This window comes from Hordeum vulgare, chromosome 5H (genome assembly GCF_904849725.1).
Source record: "Hordeum vulgare subsp. vulgare chromosome 5H, MorexV3_pseudomolecules_assembly, whole genome shotgun sequence".
In the NCBI taxonomy this organism is placed as follows: Eukaryota; Viridiplantae; Streptophyta; class Magnoliopsida; order Poales; family Poaceae; genus Hordeum; species Hordeum vulgare.
The window spans coordinates 31,065,887-31,076,649 of record NC_058522.1 but is presented as its reverse complement, the minus strand read 5'-3'; positions in this window follow the sequence as shown (position 1 = coordinate 31,076,649).

Below are 10,763 nucleotides of genomic sequence, written 5' to 3'. Positions count from 1 at the left end.
CTCAGTTTGCTTGTAAATACATGAAGGTGTTAGTGCTGAACCACCATTTTATGTCATGTCCTATTTGCTGCTTGAACCGTTAAGTTGCGTATAGAGCTGTTGTAGGATACATTGTTGTGCTCCTATACTTTCTCTGTATGCAGCCACTTGACCCTGTGTTGGCAAAAAACTATTTGCTGCAGTAATCAGTGATCAACCATGCCAAGCCGTCCAAGTAAGCAATCCATGGATGGAGTCCAGCAGTTCGTCCATCCATCCATCCATCTCTAAAAGGAATAAACAGAAGTATCAAAGAAGATGGTGATCCTCATGGGTTCGTCGGAGGAGAAGGGAGGACTTCTTTTCATCAATACGAAGAGCAACCACAGACTCACCACTCAAGCACAGGTACCCCCTGATTCATCCCCACCAAATCTTAATATTAATAGTATATGGTAGTGTTACCGTGGGACTGCGAGGGGGAGGGGTGCATACATATATCATTTGTAATTAGGATGACCATGCATCTGATGATACGATCAATGCTCTACCTTGTCATGTCTAGCAGTATGCTGGTCAGATGAAGTGGCAATGAGATATGCAGGTAGCGTCAGAAGTAAATTTGTCCTCCCTCTGGTTTGGTGTCATTCATTTGCTTTGGTTTGTCGATTGGCTTGATACTGTCAATCTCTAGCACTATAGTGACAACATATTAACTTATTTGGTCTTGGTCTCTTTTGTTTGGTTCGTGTGAGCTATCCAGAATCTAATGATGATGATTTTTAGCTTGTTTGAGCAATATTGTACTCCCTCCGTTCCAAAATAAGTGTCTCTAGCTTAATACAACTTTGTACTAGAGCTAGTATAAAGTTGAGACATTTATTTTTGGAACGGATGGAGTATGTTGTTTAGTCAAGGATAATGTGTGTTTTGGTCGAACCTTACCCTGTCTCTCACGTTATGAATTTTGTCTCAATTTCGAAATGCATGTGTGTCTGGTCTCAATTTCCTCAACAAGGTTACAGATTGTCAAATTTGAACATATCGCTAGTTATTCTACTATACCGATCACCATTGTAGATAGTACTAGACACTATACCCTACACACATATTGCATATTGTCTGGATCTGTTGCCTTGGTGTCTTTCTTCATCAACAAGGCAAAGATGCATATTGTTATATTTCAGTATATTCTTTGTTATTCTAAGGGTTTCTATATTACTGAGGCGAAGAAGTTTGTGCCTCTACATGTACTTTTCTTGCAATTCAGGCTGCGGGTGGGACTGTAGGTGGGAGTCCCACCACAATCCACCTGGTCCCCATACGGTTTGATGTTAAAAAAGTGGGCATCCCAACAAAACTAACCTAGATTAAGTCGGAATAAGTGGGATTCCCACTTAACGAAGTAGAGTAGTTAACTGAGCAGCAGTACGCTAGTACCGAGCAACATGGTAACACTAACATCCCAAAACACATTCAGAGCACCATGCGTTCACCTCCAGCGCGACGATCCAGCATCGGCTCTCCGGGCCGCCACCCGCCGTTGTCGATGAAGTAGTCGTGTTGATTTACCCCGAACATAGCTTTTATTTTGTCTGTATTTTATTGTGTTCTTTAGAGAGAGAGAGAGAGAGAGAGAGAGGGAGAGAGAGCTGACGAGGCTGTTTCTTTGAATATGACAGGAGCTAAAGGGGGGAAACAACCCCGGAAGTCTCAGACAGAGGGAGTGAGGTTGATATAAGCCATGTGTAGTCGGTTGTCAAGCTAATCCAGATAATGTGTCGGTTCTGGTGAGTCCCTAGCCTCCCTTCTCTCTCCATGCGCCTTTAGTATGGTATGGCCATTGAGCCAATGATTTAGGGTGGGGGTTATGTGGTCATGCGACATTTGGTGGTGGTCCTCTGGTCACCACAATCTTGTGAACGTGATGATTTTGCTGTTGAAGTTAGGCCATTGCGCTAATGCGAGGATCCTCCCCTGATATGATATTTGTAATGCCATTGTATGCGTAGTGATCTGATAAAAATTCCCTTTCTACCGCAAGACCTGTAAAGCTCGTGTGCCACATTCCATAAATTTCTATTTGCTGGGTTGCCTGTAACTGTAGTATATACTCTGTTTGGAGAATTGACGTATTAATGGAAGAAATTTTGCAATCTTCGTTAGGAACCGAAATATGCTGACATTCTATACTATTTTCCTTAATTGTTTGCATTGATGGATAACTATACTCTGTTAGCTCCTTCCTGCCATGAATCTGTAGTTGATCTGCTACAAATCTTCTGGTGGTAACTAGCAGCAGCACCTTAATACATATACCTTTCTTGGTCTATGGTGGTGATTTTTTTTTTTAGAGAAGGAGGTTAAACCCCCGGCCTCTGCATCAATCGATGCATGCAGCCATCTTATTAATTATTCCACAAAGGTCTAACAAGAGTATACATCAATCCATCCAAAGCCACCACTCACACCTACAAACTCGATAATGTGGAGTGCTCTCACTCCACATATCTAAGACCGATGTTGTTTCCAATCCATCCACATAACGTATCGGGAATAACACTCGGTGCAGCACACCTAAAACGCACACCTCACGCACACGTTTTACCAGCCGCCATCATCCTCGAACCACTGAACCATCTTCAGGAAAGAGATCCGCATCATCCTTGCCAGTCCAATCATCCGTTGACGCCACCACGGCGCCCAACGGCGCCACCGTCCTGCGCTCATCCGTCCAGATGCGAAGACTCCGGGAGATTTGTCGTGCGTAGCACCTGCCAACCAGGCATGACTCAGCGTAGCACCTGTCGGCCAGGCATGACTTGACAGCTCCACCGAAATTCCGTGCCAGACGAAGTCGCTCCACCTCCTGCCTCAGTCTGCCAGCGCTGCTTCACAAACGATGCTCCCAATAGAGAAACGGCACCGCAGTACCGCTATCGTCTGATCTGGAAGACCAGATCCTAGGGTTTCCCCCGAAGCAGTGCCCACCACCAGCAACCGCTCAAGACCCACACAGTGCCCACCACCACTCAGCCCTCAAGGCGACGCCTTCAGGAAGGTCACGACGTCAAGGACGCCGCCGCCGCCCACCGGAGTTAGGGTTTTCACCGGAGTTAGGGTTTATGGCGGTGATACATCGAGTATATCCATCTAATCACTTGATAAGCTGTAAACTTCACTTGTGCAGACTACATGGATACTATATCTGTTGTTTGCACACTACATGGATGGTATGCCTGACTTGTTCATGATCTTGTTGTGCAGCAGGTGGCCGGGGTTTCAGCATGGCTGACCGATGTTGCTGGAGCACCCCATGCTCCTGTTGCTATGCACATGAAGTTGTTTGTGCTTGTACGGCTGCTCCGTTGATGTACAAAATCGTAAAATATGTACAAGGAGACAATGAGCAGCAGGTTAAACTTGTACAAGGAGATGCTCAATTTGTACAAGGAGACAATGAGCAGCAGGTTAAACTTGTTTTTGCTGCACCGTGGATGTCCTACTTGTTGGGAGGAAATGAAAGATGCCCAATGATGTACTGCTTGTTTTTATTTTTGTGCGGAAGAATGATGTCCTACTTGTTGGGAGGAAATGAAAGATGTACGCCGTAGGGCCTGGCTGGGGTGGATGCCTTTCCATTTGCCGTAGATATTTGATGTTCTTGGATAAGTTGCCTTGTGGAGCTGGCTCAGCTGATGAAGAGGAATGGTCCCTATTAATGGCCTTGCATTTGTGAAAGCCCAGAGGATGTATGGATGGATGGATGCTGGGAGGGTTTCAAATTGATTTTCTTCAGAAGATGCTGAGCAAAATGAGAATCTATTTGCAGCAGTGCTCTGTAAACGTGTAGTTAGTTCCCTTGTTGCTCTAAGCATGGCTTGTAATGTGGTGATCTTGTAATCGCAGGCTTTTATTATTTGTGCACTGAACCTTTGGTCTTTTCATAGACCGGGCATCAATCGATGAAAATATGCCATTTATGTAAAGAAGGAAAACTGGTATTGAAGCCGACGATGTTTAGAGGTGTGGAATTTGCAGTCCCAAGTTGGATTTACCATGTAGGAGCATGTCTGTTGAACTAGCGGAAGGATGCTTGCTTCATGTCTTGCTGTTAAAGTGTGCAAAATATAGTCTGGTGAAAAGCTGTTTCACTGGAATCTATTCCTATTCTATTGAAAAATACTGGTATCTGTGAAAGTTTGGTTAGTTTTAATTAGCTGATGATGTGCATGCCACCATCTATTCTAGTCAGAAACAGAATCTTGATTCGTAATCGAGTGAAAGAAGTGGTAAAATAATATGATGGAATGAATTTATTTTAGTCAAAACAAAGTTTGCGTGTTTTTAATTAGCTGCATGCCACCGCCTAGTCAAATCGAATCTGCTGGAGTATGAAAGAAAGGATCAAATCAAAGCTGCTGGAGTATGAAAGAAAGAATCAAATCAGATCTGCTGGAGTATGAAAGAAAGAAGGAAACTTGAGTCGGAACGATCCTAATTAAACGAAACAAACATGTTCATCTACTAACACAAGTATTGTTCAAGAAAAAGTAACCTGATGCAAATCCCTCAAAAAAAAGAAAATGTAAATTGATACGTACAATACAAGCATCAGGTGTTCAACTGGTCCGGGGCATCGATCATGTGTATAACATGATAATACGTACCACCCCCCTTGGAATATGAATCGTCGGCCTGCCATTACTTGAGTCAATCGGACGAGAATTAAGGAAGTAGTGTGTATTTAGTCAACCCAAATCAATCTTGTTCCATCCACAATTCTCTCGTCCCGAAACAACCTATTAGCAGGCTTCCTCCTTGTTTCCAGGCACTCCCAAAACCAATGCACCTTTTAATTGCCCCATCTCATCCACGAGCGATCCATTCGGCTTCGGCCGTCCCTTCTCTCACGCGGATCCCTCTCCCATCCAACGACTTCCCGCATCCCCAGCTCATCACTCTGCCTCTATTTATGGCTTTGCGCACCCACCTTGCTCCTCCTTTCTCCACAACCACCTCAGATCATCTCTAACAAGTACGTCAGCAGCTAGAATTCTGGTGATGGAGTGCATGGCTAGCACGGCACCATGAGATGATCCGACGCCGCACGGATCGGCCAGCCGGGCGCGCATCAAGATGGCTAGTATCCCTTGCCTGTAAGGGCCTTCTTTCTTGATCTAACCTTCTCCTAACCAAATCTTGTGGCATGAGTAGTTTCACTACTTCCAGTTAAATCTCATCTTGCTTCCAACAGAAGAAGATGGCAACAACTTTGGTTCCCGATTTGCGAGCAGCCTTCAGAGGTACGTATTTCAGGTCTGGTTTCATTTCGCCCATGCAAATTCTTCAATTCCAGAAACTTACAAAACCAAATAAGAACAACTACTTACAGCCAAACACGTTGCTTTTCTTATGCCTCTTTTTTCAAGTATTAAGAATTTACTCAGGACTCTGTAAATATGTATGTACAGGAGTTCAGACGACGACACTGTCATAATATCAATTGAGTGTTACTATTCTTTGATGTAGAAAGCTTCGTATAAATAAAAGCAGAGGCGGAGAGATTGCATGGCAGTCAAGCCAGCCTATTTCAGCCAATACATTTAATAATGAGTCGAAAAAACAGAATTTCAATGGATCAATGATAATTCCAGCAAATATATAATCAACTGGGATTGTTGTAGAGTGTAGGCGTATCTGAGCTCGAACTGCTATTCAAAATAAACATCCAATGCTCATATTGCCTTTTTCGTATGCGCATGATGCTGCATAATTAAAGACGTTCTGGGTTGACAGTAGGAAGGTCGCAAAAACTTGTACAACAATATAACATAGCTACAAGCAAAAATCTAATCACTTTGATCCTTCATTATGGTTTATTAAAATACCTTTAGTAATTTTACATGTCTACACTGCACTTGTGTACGCAATGCTTTCACCTTCCAGGATTTCTTCAGATTTATTACAATTGCAGTAGCCTTCTGAAACAAGCTTCTTAATGTGTCTTTCTTTCATTTGTCATCTTTTTTTTTTGCGGTCGTATATGCACAAGAATTAATAAGAGACTAGCTTGTCCTATCTTGACGGTATCAAACTACACTCATTTTTTAAGGATCCATCAATTGCACGAGGTACAATGCCAAAAGAGGTAGCTGCCCTCTATTGCACGAGGGAAGACGTTGAGCTTCTATTTCCTTTATGTGTAAATTGACCTCTTCATATGTGCAGAGCAATTCTTGTAATGGCATGCAATGCTTGCCCTAACTTGCGTTCAACGCGTTGGGGAGATTTACAATCTAGTCAACGGATTAAAAACATGAAATGAATATCAGTCAGTTAATCAATTAAAACAACTCTCAACAATAAACTTGTTAGTATAAATATCCACAAACTTACCATTGTGCTTTCACTAATTTGTAGACCTCATCATAACTGATAGAAGACAAGAGTTCACGTTCGTCAAAAGTAACGACATCATTAAACTTGCTAGCAGGAAGAACCATCCTCTTGCCTGGTCTCAGAAGTGGTGTCTTTGCTGATGATGAATTGGGGGATTGTGTGCTCTCTTCCAGGTCAAGATCAGGGTTGTCCTGTGTTCTCTCTTCCAGTTGATGGGCTTGAGGTGTGTTCTCTTCTTGCTCAAGAACGGGGTTGTTATTCTGCGCGGTCTCTTCCTGGTGAGAAATGTCCTGTGCTCTCTCTTCCAGGTGATGGACTTGAGGTGTGCTCTCTTCCTGCTCAAGAACGGGGTTGTTGTCCTGCCTGGTCTCTTTCTCATGAGGAACAGTGTTGTCCTGGTTACTGACAACATCTACAACATCCATGTTCTCACGAGGTTTGTTCTGAGAGACAACATCCATGATCTCTTCTTGGCAACTGACATGAGGTTTGGGGTCTTCCGCATTTTGGTGGTCATAATGAGGTTCGTTCTGAGAGACATGAGGTTTGGGGTCTTCCACATTTTGGTGGTCATTTTTGGGGTTGTCCTGTGTGATCTCTTCCTGGCAAGAAACGGGTTGGTTACTGCCTGTATCTTGACCACCCCCTGTATCTTGACCATCCCCTGCATTTTGCTCTTCCAGGTGATGGGCATGAGGTGTGATTTCTTCCAAGTGAGGAACGGAGTTGTCCTGGTTACTGCCTAGATGAAAATCCATCCTCTCTTCCTGGCCACTGACTTGAGGTTTGACCTGGTTGTTCTCTGTCTCTTCCATCCTCTCTTCCCGTGCATCTTGGACATAAGATTTGTCATGAGATTTGTCCATGCTCGTTTCCTGGTGACTGAGAAAACCCTCCTCATCATCCTCATCATCTTCATCCTCATCATCCTCCTCCTCCTTGGCTGCTCGGCATTGAAGGTTTCTCGTGTTCAAATTGTGACGGAGGAGACTGATAGAAAGCTCCTTGCGGAACTTCAACACCTTTTCCTGCATTTTTTAAGCATAAATCGTTTGTTTCAGATTTTGAATATAACAAAACTTAAAAAAACAAGGCTCAATGTTTACCTTATCGATGTTATATACCGCCATCTGCTCTAGCCTTGGATATATAATAAAACATGAAATCCACAATCACGACTGCAATAATTTAATTGCAATAATCAGCGCTAGAAAAGGTGGTAAACACAGACTACGGTTTGATTCATCCACTTACTTATTCTTTTGAGGTTCAACCTTTGGAAACTCTACAGGATAATCAGAAATGTTGATGTTATGTTTAACGCTTAAATATGATTACAGCTTAGTCAACATATCATGTGCCACGTCTTGATGGCTGCCGTTTCTATTACGGCAAAAAAGAAATATATCCTGGACTCCTGTCCAGGGACACATCAAGACATGACATATGATGTGTTGACTAAGGTGGAATCATATTTAAGCGCTAAACATAACATCAACATTTTTTATTATCCTGTAGAGTTTCCAAAGGTTGAAACTCAAAAGAATAAGTAAGTGGATGACACAAACCGTAGTCTGTGTTTACCACCTTTTGTAGCGCTGATTATTGCAATTAAATTATTGCAGTCGTGATTGTGGATTTTATGTTTTATTATATATCCAAGGCTAGAGCAGATGGCGGTATATAACATCGATAAGGTAAACATTGAGCCTTGTTTTTTTAAGTTTTGTTATATTCAAAATCTGAAACAAATGATTTATGCCTGAAAAATGCAGGAAAAGGTGTTGAAGTTCCGCAAGGATCTTTCTATCAGTCTCCTCCGTCACAATTTGAACACGAGAAACCTTCAATGCCGAGGAGGAGGAGGAGGAGGATGAGGATAATGAGGAGGGTTTTCTCAGTCACCAGGAAACGAGCATGGACGAATCTCATGACGAACCTCATGTCCAAGATGCACGGGAAGAGAGGATGGAAGAGACAGAGAAGAACCAGGTCGAATCTCAGGTCAGTGGCCAGGAAGAGAGGATGAATTTTGATCCAGGCAGTAACCAGGACAACTCCGTTCCTCGTCTGGAAGAGATCACACCTCATGCCCATCACCTGGAAGAATAAAATACAGGGGGCGATCAAGATACAGGCAGTAACCAGCCCGTTCCTTGCCAGGAAGAGATCACACAGGACAACCCCGAAGATGACCACCAAAATGTGGAAGACCCAAACCTCATGTCTGTCAGAACGAACCTCATGATGACCACCAAAATGCGGAAGACCCCAAACCTCATGTCAGTTGACAGGAAGAGATGATGGGTGTTGTCTCTCAGAACGAACCTCATGAAAGCATGAATGTTGTAGATGTTGTCAGTAACCAGGACAACACTGTTCCTCACCTGGAAGAGACTAGGCAGGACAACAACCCCGTTTTTGAGCAGGAAGAGACCAGGCAGGACAACAACCACGTTCTTGAGCAGGAAGAGAGCACACCTCAAGCCCATCACCTGGAAGAGAGAACACAGGACATTCCTCACCAGGAAGAGACCGCGCAGGACAACAACCTCGTTCTTGAGCAGGAAGAGAGCACACCTCAAGCCCATCACCTAGAAGAGAGAACACAGGACAACCCTGATCTTGACCTAGAAGAGAGCACACAATCCCCCAATTTATCATCAGCAAAGACACCCCTTCTGAGACCAGGCAAGAGGATGGTTCTTCCTGCTAGCAAGTTTAATGATGTCGTTACTTTTGACGAACGTGAACTCTTGTCTTCTATCAGTTGTGATGAGGCCTACAAATTAGTCAAAACACAATGGTAAGTTTGTGGATATTTATACTAACAAGTTTATTGTCGAGAGTTGTTTTAATTGATTAATTGACTGATATTCATTTCATGTTTTTAATCCGTGAAACAATGAGATTAAGCTGTTGAATGTGTGTGGGACTAGCATCAAGGGGGTCGAACTTGTAAAGTTCTTTGAGGAAGGTGACAATGGCCTGGGCATTGTCAATGCATTTGTCAAATGCCTCAAGGATGACGATAAGAGTAACGGCTACATAAAACGCAGAATAATTATCCCTCCACAAGACTTGGTAAGTTTTTATGTTGATAAAGTTATCCATGAACAAGTCCTGAGATCTGTTGATAAAGTTATCCATGGTGCAGTCCAGCGATGGAGTTCTCGAAAGTTTTGCGGAAGTGCTTGCTGATCAGGGAATCAGACGTGATGAGGGAATCAGACCGGGAAAACCAAAGCAAATAGAGCAGATTTTCGTAAGTGGTGCAAAATTCTAACGATAATACAATGAACATTCTAATACATGTTAATTTTTGCAGGTATCTTCTCCTACCATTCACCAGCAAGGATGGTTTGTATATTTTGTCGATGTTAGGATGAAAGACCAGATCTCTGTGGTGCACTGCAGCGGATCGAAACATGCTAAAGTGATTGAAAACCTTGCTAAAATATTCGCGGACCAGCTGGGCAAAGCCTTTGTGCAACAAGGCTGTATCTCGCCATTTTCTAAAATCGCCAAAATAAGGGTGTCATTTACTTCTGTCAGTGCCAAGTTAAAATCCAGTTGTTTAGCATCTATGCTTGTCCTTAAGCGGTACAATGGATCTCATCACGCCACGGAGCTGAAGACGCTGGTTAGTGCATTCCCCTCTTTACATCGATGTTATTTTTTTCTTCAACTGTACATTATCCTTCTGGAGTCATAGTTGTTTCATGTGACAATTTGTAGGAGAGGACTAATCGATACAAGGCAGCAAAACTGGTACACCTTCTTCTCCATGAGAGTAATACCGTGGAGCTGCCTGAAGTGATTGACGGCATAGTGCAAAATGATGAAGATGGGAAAAAGAAAAAAAGGAGAAAAACCAAGAAGTAGTTTGGTTGGCTTGCCATAAACTGATGTGCTGTTATAAACTGTTCAAAGTACTCCTTTGGTGATGTGCTTTGGTGATGTGCCGCCTAATGTGGGCATGTTACTTTTATTTTCTGGTTGCACTCTAGAGTAGATCTGTTACTCCTTTCGGGTTGTTACTTTTAAAAGTTGTTACTGCTTTGGTGATGTTCCGCAAAAAAATGGTCTTGTTTGTAAGAAAACAAAAACTTTATGGGGTTGGCTGCAAATTGTTAGGGATTTGGTTGCAAGATTTGTTGTTTGTGGTAATAAAAATAATAATAATAATAGTAATAATAATGAGAGGACCCGCCATGTGTATGCGTAGGTGAGGTGTAGGAGCAAGCAAACATCCCACCCAGTGCCAATGTGGTGAGCTTCCCCTCTCCCCCACCTACCCCATACATTTGAATATCACCTGCAATGTGTACGTTTTGATGGTTCCTTTTGGATGGCCTGACATTTTGATTCATCATCAAGTC